Genomic DNA, 8069 nt, shown 5'->3' with positions numbered 1-8069 from the left:
ATATGTACGTATTTATCTATATGCCAACAGTGCTCAACAATGCCTAATTTATCATAACTATTACAGATAACAAATCCTATTTGCTAAATTGCCCCATATACTATATTTGATACAGTATATAGGCTACTGCACATTACGCACGACAGAAAAACATAAAAACCCATAGATGTAGCTCGCTACATGCTCTCTTGGGTAATTAAATTAAACAAGCTCCAGTAGGCTAATCTTTTTGAGTGTGAACTGTATTACTGTACTGTATTGTATTATCAAATAAAATAAAATTGTATTTGTCACATGCACCGAATATAACCTTACCGTGAAATGCTTACTTACAAGCCCTTAACCAACAATGCAGTTCAATGTAACTAGTTGATCAGCAGTCTTATGGCTTTGGGGTAAAAGCTGTTCAGGGTCCTTTTGGAACTAGACTTGGCGCTCCGGTACCGCTTGCCGTGCGGTAGCCGAGAGAACAGTCTATGACTTGGGTGACTGTAGTCTTTGACAATTTTTTGGGCCTTCCTCTGACACACCTAGTATATAGGTCCTGGATGGCAGGAAGCTTGGCCCCAGTGATGTACTGGGCTGTACGCACTACCCTCGGTAGTGCAACTTGTCAGGATGCACTCGATGGTGCAGCTGTATAACTTTTTGAGAATCTGGGGACCCATGTCAAATCTTTTCAGTCTCCTGAGGGGGAAAAGGTGTTGTCGTGCCCTCTTCACAACTGTCTTGGTGTGTTTGGACCATGGTAGTTGTTGGTGATGTGGACACCAAGGAACTTGAAACTCGCGACCCGCTCCATTACAGCCCTGTCGATGTGAATGGGGGCGTGTTCGGCCCTCCTTTTCCTGTTGTCCACGATCATCTCCTTTGTCTTGCTCACGTTGAGGGAGGGGTTGTTGTCCTGGCACCACACTGCCAGGTCTCTGACCTCCTCCCCATAGGCTGTCTCATCGTTGTCGGTGATCAGGCCTACCACTGTTGTGTCGTCAGCAAACTTAATGATGGTGTTGGAGTCGTGCTTGGTCACGCAGTCGTGGGTGAACAGGGAGCACAGGAGGGGACTAAGCATCCACCCCTGAGGGGCCCTGTGTTGAGGATCAGCGTGGCAGATGTGTTGTTACCTACCCTTACAACCCGTCAGGAAGTCCACGATCCAGTTGCAGAGGGAGGTGTTTAGTCCCAGGGTCCTTAGCTTAGTGATGAGCTTTGAGGGCACTATGGTGTTGAACACTGAGCTGTAGTCAAAGAACAGCATTCTCACATACATTTACATTTTAGTCATTTAGCAGACGCTCTTATCCAGAGCGACTTACAGTTAGTGAGTGCATACATTTTTCATACTGGCCCCCCTTGGGAATCGAACCCACAACCCTGGCGTTGCAAGTGCCATGCTCTACCAACTGAGCTACAGGAGGGCCTACATAGGTGGTCCTTTTGTCCAGGTGGGAAAGGGCAGTGTGGAGTGCGATTGAGATTGTGTCATCTGTGGATCTGTTGGGGGGTATGCGAATTGGAGTGAGTCTAGGGTTTCCGGGATGATTGTGTTTTTTTTATTAGTTTATTTTTTATTTTTGGGGGGGGTAGATCAGCTTTAATATTTCAGATAGATTGTAACTTCCATCAATGTAATTGTCTGCATCACTTCCAATCCCCCATATGTTATTTTTTTCTCGCATATATATATATATATATATATATATATATATATATATATATATATATATATACATATATATATATATATATATATATACATATACAAATACATATACATATAGCAATACATATATACACATACAGTGCGGGAAAAAAGTATTTGATCCCCTGCTGATTTTGTACGTTTGCCCACTGACAAAGAAATGATCAGTCTATAATTGTAACGGTATGTTTATTTGAACAGTGAGAGACAGAATAACTACAAAAAAATCCAGAAAAACGCATGTCAAAAATGTTATAAATTGATTAGTATTTTAATGAGGGAAATAATTATTTGACCCCCTCTCAATCAGAAAGATTTCTGGCTCCCAAGTGTCTTTTATACAGGTAACGAGCTGAGATTAGGAGCACACTCTTAAAGGGAGTGCTACTAATCTCAGCATGTTACCTGTATAAAAGACATCTGTCCACAGAAGCAATCAATCAATCAGATTCCAAACCCTCCACCATGGCCAAGACCAAAGAGCTCTCCAAAGATGTCAGGGACAAGATTGTAGACCTACACAAGGCTGGAATGGGCTACAAGACCATCGCCAAGCAGCTTGGTGAGATGGTGACAACAGTTGGTGCGATTATTCGCAAATGGAAGAAACACAAAAGAACTGTCAATCTCCCTCGGCCTGGGGCTCCATGCAAGATCTCACCTCATGGAGTTACAATGATCATGAGAACGGTGAGGAATCAGCCCAGAACTACACGGGAGGATCTTGTCAATTATCTCAAGGCAGCTGGGACCATAGTCACCAAGAAAACAATTGGTAAAACACTACACAGTGAAGGACTGAAATCCTGCAGCGCCCGCAAGGTCCCCCTGCTCAAGAAAGCACATATACAGGCCCATCTGAAGTTTGCCAATGAACATCTGAATTATTCAGAGGAGAACTGGGTGAAAGTGTTGTGGTCAGATGAGACCAAAATCGAGCTCTTTGGCATCAACTCAACTGGCCATTTTTGGAGGAGGAGGAATGCTGCCTATGATCCCAAGAACACCATCACCACCGTCAAACATGGAGGTGGAAAAATTATGCTTTGGGGGTGTTTTTCTGCTAAGGGGACAGGACAACTTCACCGCATCAAAGGGACGATGGACGGCACCATGTACCGTCAAATCTTGGGTGAGAACCTCCTTCCCTCAGCCAGGGCATTGAAGATGGGTCGTGGATGGGTATTCCAGCATGACAATGACCCAAAACACACGGCCAAGGCAACAAAGGAGTGACTCAAGAAGAAGCACATTAAGGTCCTGGAGTGGCCTAGCCAGTCTCCAGACCTTAATCCCATAGAAAATCTGTGGAGGGAGCTGAAGGTTTGAGTTGCCAAATGTCAGCCTCATAACCTTAATGACTTGGAGAAGATCTGCAAAGAGGAGTGGGACAAAATCCCTCCTAAGATGTGTGCAAACCTGGTGGCCAACTACAAGAAACGTCTGACCTCTGTGATTGCCAACAAGGGTTTTGCCACCAAGTACTAAGTCATGTTTTGCAGAGGGGTCAAATACTTATTTCCCTCACTAAAGTGCAAATCAATTTATAACATTTTTGACATGCGTTTTTCTGGATTTTTTTGTTGTTATTCTGTCTCTCACTGTTCAAATAAACCTACCATTAAAATCATAGACTGATTATGTCTTTGTCAGTGGGCAAAAGTACAAAATCAGCAGGGGATCAAATACTTTTTTCCCTCACTGTATATATACATATACAGTGGGGAGAACAAGTATTTGATACACTGCCGATTTTGCAGGTTTTCCTACTTACAAAGCATGTAGAGGTCTGTCATTTTTATCATAGGTACACTTCAACTGTGAGAGACGGAATCTAAAACAAAAATCCAGAAAATCACATTGTATGATTTTTAAGTTATTAATTTGCATTTTATTGCATGACATAACTATTTGATACATCAGAAAAGCAGAACTTAATATTTGGTACAGAATCCTTTGTTTGCAATTACAGAGATCATACGTTTCCTGTAGGTCTTGACCAGGTTTGCACACACTGCTGCAGGGATTTTGGCCCACTCCTCCATACAGACCTTCTCCAGATCCTTCAGGTTTCGGGGCTATTGCTGGGCAATACGGACTTTCAGCTCCCTCCAAAGATTTTCTATTGGGTTCAGGTCTGGAGACTGGCTAGGCCACTCCAGGACCTTGAGATGCTTCTTACGGAGCCACTCCTTAGTTGCCCTGGCTGTGTGTTTCGGGTCGTTGTCATGCTGGAAGACCCAGCCACGACCCATCTTCAATGCTCTTACTGAGGGAAGGAGGTTGTTGGCCAAGATCTTGCGATACATGGCCCCATCCATCCTCCCCTCAATACGGTGCAGTCATCCTGTCCCCTTTGCAGAAAAGCATCCCCAAAGAATGATGTTTCCACCTCCATGCTTCACGGCTGGGATGGTGTTCTTGGGATTTTACTCATCCTTCTTCTTCCTCCAAACACGGCGAGTGGAGTTTAGACCAAAAAGCTATATTTTTGTCTCATCAGACCACATGACCTTCTCCCATTCCTCCTCTGGATCATCCAGATGGTCATTGGCAACTTCAGACGGGCCTGGACATGCGCTGGCTTGAGCAGGGGGACCTTGCATGTGCTGCAGGATTTTAATCCATGACGGCGTAATGTGTTACTAATGGTTTTCTTTGAGACTGTGGTTCCAGCTCTCTTCAGGTCATTGACCAGGTCCTGCCGTGTAGTTCTGGGCTGATCCCTCACCTTCCTCATGATCATTGATGCCCCACGAGGTGAGATCTTGCATGGAGCCCCAGACCGAGGGTGATTGACCGTCATCTTGAACTTCTTCCATTTTCTAATAATTGCACCAACAGTTGTTGCCTTCTCACAAAGCTGCTTGCTCATTGTCCTGTAGCCCATCCCAGCCTTGTGCGGGTCTACAATTTTATCACTGATGTCATTACACAGCTCTCTAGTCTTGGCCATTGTGGAGAGGTTGGAGTCTGTTTGATTGAGTGTGTGGACAGGTGTCTTTTATACAGGTAACGAGTTCAAACAGGTGCAGTTAATACAGGTAATGAGTGGAGAACAGGAGGGCTTCTTAAAGAAAAACTAACAGGTCTGTGAGAGCCGGAATTCTTACTGGTTGGTAGGTGATCAAATACTTATGTCATGCAATAAAATGCAAATTAATTACTTAAAAATCATACAATGTGATTTCTGGATTCCGTCTCTCACAGTTGAAGTGTAGCTATGATAAAAATTACAGACCTCTACATGCTTTGTAAGTAGGAAAACCTGCAAAATCGGCAGTGTATTAAATACTTGTTCTCCCCACTGTATACACATACATACATACATACATACATACATACATACATACATACATACATACATACATACATACATACATACATACATACATACATACATACATACATACATACATACATACATACACACATACATATATAAACATACATACATATACATACAGTGGAGGAAAAAGTATTTAGTCAGCCACCAATTGTGCAAGTTCTCCCACTTAAAAAGATGAGAGAGGCCTGTCATTTTCATCATAGGTACACGTCAACTATGACAGTCAAAATGAGGAAAAAAATTCCAGAAAATCACATTGTAGGATTTTTAATGAATTTATTTGCAAATTATGGTGGAAAATAAGTATTTGGTCAATAACAAAAGTTTCTCAATGCTTTGTTTATACCCTTTGTTGGCAATGACACAGGTCAAACGTTTTCTGTAAGTCTTCACAAGGTTTTCACACACTGTTGCTGGTATTTTGGCCCATTCCTCCATGCAGATCTCCTCTAGAGCAGTGATGTTTTGGGGCTGTTGCTGGGCAACACGGACTTTCAACTCCCTCCAAAGATTTTCTATGGGGTTGAGATCTGGAGTCTGGCTAGGCCACTCCAGGACCTTGAAATGCTTCTTACGAAGCCACTCCTTCGTTGCCCGGGCGGTGTGTTTGGGATCATTGTCATGCTGAAAGACCCAGCCACGTTTCATCTTCAATGCCCTTGCTGATGGAAGGAGGTTTTCACTCAAAATCTCACGATACATGGCCCCATTCATTCTTTCCTTTACACGGATCAGTCGTCCTGGTCCCTTTGCAGAAAAACAGCCCCAAAGCATGATGTTTCCACCCCCATGCTTCACAGTAGGTATGGTGTTCTTTGGATGCAACTCAGCATTCTTTGTCCTCCAAACACGACGAGTTGAGTTTTTACCAAAAAGTTATATTTTGGTTTCATCTGACCATATGACATTCTCCCATTCCTCTTCTGGATCATCCAAATGCACTCTAGCAAACTTCAGACGGGCCTGGACATGTACTGGCTTAAGCAGGGGGACACGTCTGGCACTGCAGGATTTGAGTCCCTGGCGGCGTAGTGTGTTACTGATGGTAGGCTTTGTTACTTTGGTCCCAGCTCTCTGCAGGTCATTCACTAGGTCCCCCCGTGTGGTTCTGGGATTTCTGCTCACCGTTCTTGTGATCATTTTGACCCCACGGGGTGAGATCTTGTGTGGAGCCCCAGATCGAGGGAGATTATCAGTGGTCTTGTATGTCTTCCATTTCCTAATAATTGCTCCCACAGTTGATTTCTTCAAACCAAGCTGCTTACCTATTGCAGATTCAGTCTTCCCAGCCTGGTGCAGGTCTACAATTTTGTTTCTGGTGTCCTTTGACAGCTCTTTGGTCTTGGCCATAGTGGAGTTTGGAGTGTGACTGTTTGAGGTTGTGGACAGGTGTCTTTTATACTGATAACAAGTTCAAACAGGTGCCATTAATACAGGTAACGAGTGGAGGACAGAGGAGCCTCTTAAAGAAGAAGTTACAGGTCTGTGAGAGCCAGAAATCTTGCTTGTTTGTAGGTGACCAAATACTTATTTTCCACCATAATTTGCAAATAAATTCATAAAAATCCTACAATGTGATTTTCTGGAGAAAAAAATTCTCAATTTGTCTGTCATAGTTGACGTGTACCTATGATGAAAATCACAGGCATCTCTCATCTTTTTAAGTGGGAGAACTTGCACAATCGGTGGCTGACTAAATACTTTTTTTCCCCACTGTACATACATACACACATATATAGATATATACACACATACACATATACATATACATACACACACACATATATATTCATACATATATACATACATCCATACACACACACATCCTTTTTAAAATTATATTTCCCTTTATTACTTTCCAAACCCACCACCACTTCCCTAATTGGAGTAAACTAGTGAACAACAACGCTTAGGCCTCTACTTCCAGCCCATGCACATTTTATGGACACAGTCAAATTCTACAATAATTATATTTTGTTTTTACTCCTGAACTTCCTCCGATCATTTTCATGATGTCCATCTAGTTTGCTTCTATATGCCAATATATTTCTAACTGTGCTCTTTCACAAAAGCTCTCAACCTATAACCTATATACTTATTATAGACACAGTATGCTTTACATTAGTTATCTTGTTGTTATTAGTCCCATCCTTCAGTTCCATTCAACACCTCCCATCTATCTCTTAACACCATCCATATTGGATTTCTATTTGCCATATATTTTTCAACTGTACTGTGACGTTTTACAAAAGTTCTGATCCTTTCTATTCTCATTTTTTCTACAGATTGAAAATTAAATTTAAAGATTAAATTGAAAATAAACATTTTTGCTAAAAGTATTATTATATTATTGATCGATTGACTATTACTTTTCAGATCACCCAGTAGTGCTATCTGCAGGGTGTCCAAAAACAAGCTATAAATGGACAGTACCAAAACAAATGATCTAATGATTCTGTCTCTTCGCAACAAAATCTGCAGAGCTGGGAAGATTGTATCCCCCATATGAATAACATTCTATTGGTAGCAAGAATTTTTTATAGTAATTTAATTTGAAAAATTATATGTTTTGAATCCGGCGTCGTTTTGCGTTTCAATTCATAAACACTATGCCATGGAATCGGAACGTCAAAATCTCTTCCCAACTATTTTGCAATCTATATGGGACGGCTGTCAATCCTTTGGTCATTAAATGAAACTGGTATACTTTTTTATTTATCACAATTTTCTTTAACCAATTATATTCTTTATTGCAAGGCCGACAGACAAGTTCCTTACTTTTTCCCCCTTCCACTTTCCTTTTCCATTTTTGCGGTAATGCTGCAATTATTTGGTTGTAATTTTGGGTAGAGCAGACATTTCCATATGTTTTTGTTAGCTGCATGTGCGACATAATTCCATCAGTCCTACCGATAATATCATTTACGAAGATTATACCTTCTTTAAACATTTTGTAAAAAAATAAGCTTTTTTATCAATTAGTATATTTGAGCTTATCCACAATATTTGTTGCATTAT

The sequence above is a fragment of the Coregonus lavaretus genome (assembly GCF_964263955.1).
Source record: "Coregonus lavaretus genome assembly, chromosome: 14".
NCBI lineage: Eukaryota > Metazoa > Chordata > Actinopteri > Salmoniformes > Salmonidae > Coregonus > Coregonus lavaretus.
The sequence above is the reverse complement of the archived record's forward strand: the minus strand, read 5'-3'. Positions refer to the sequence as shown.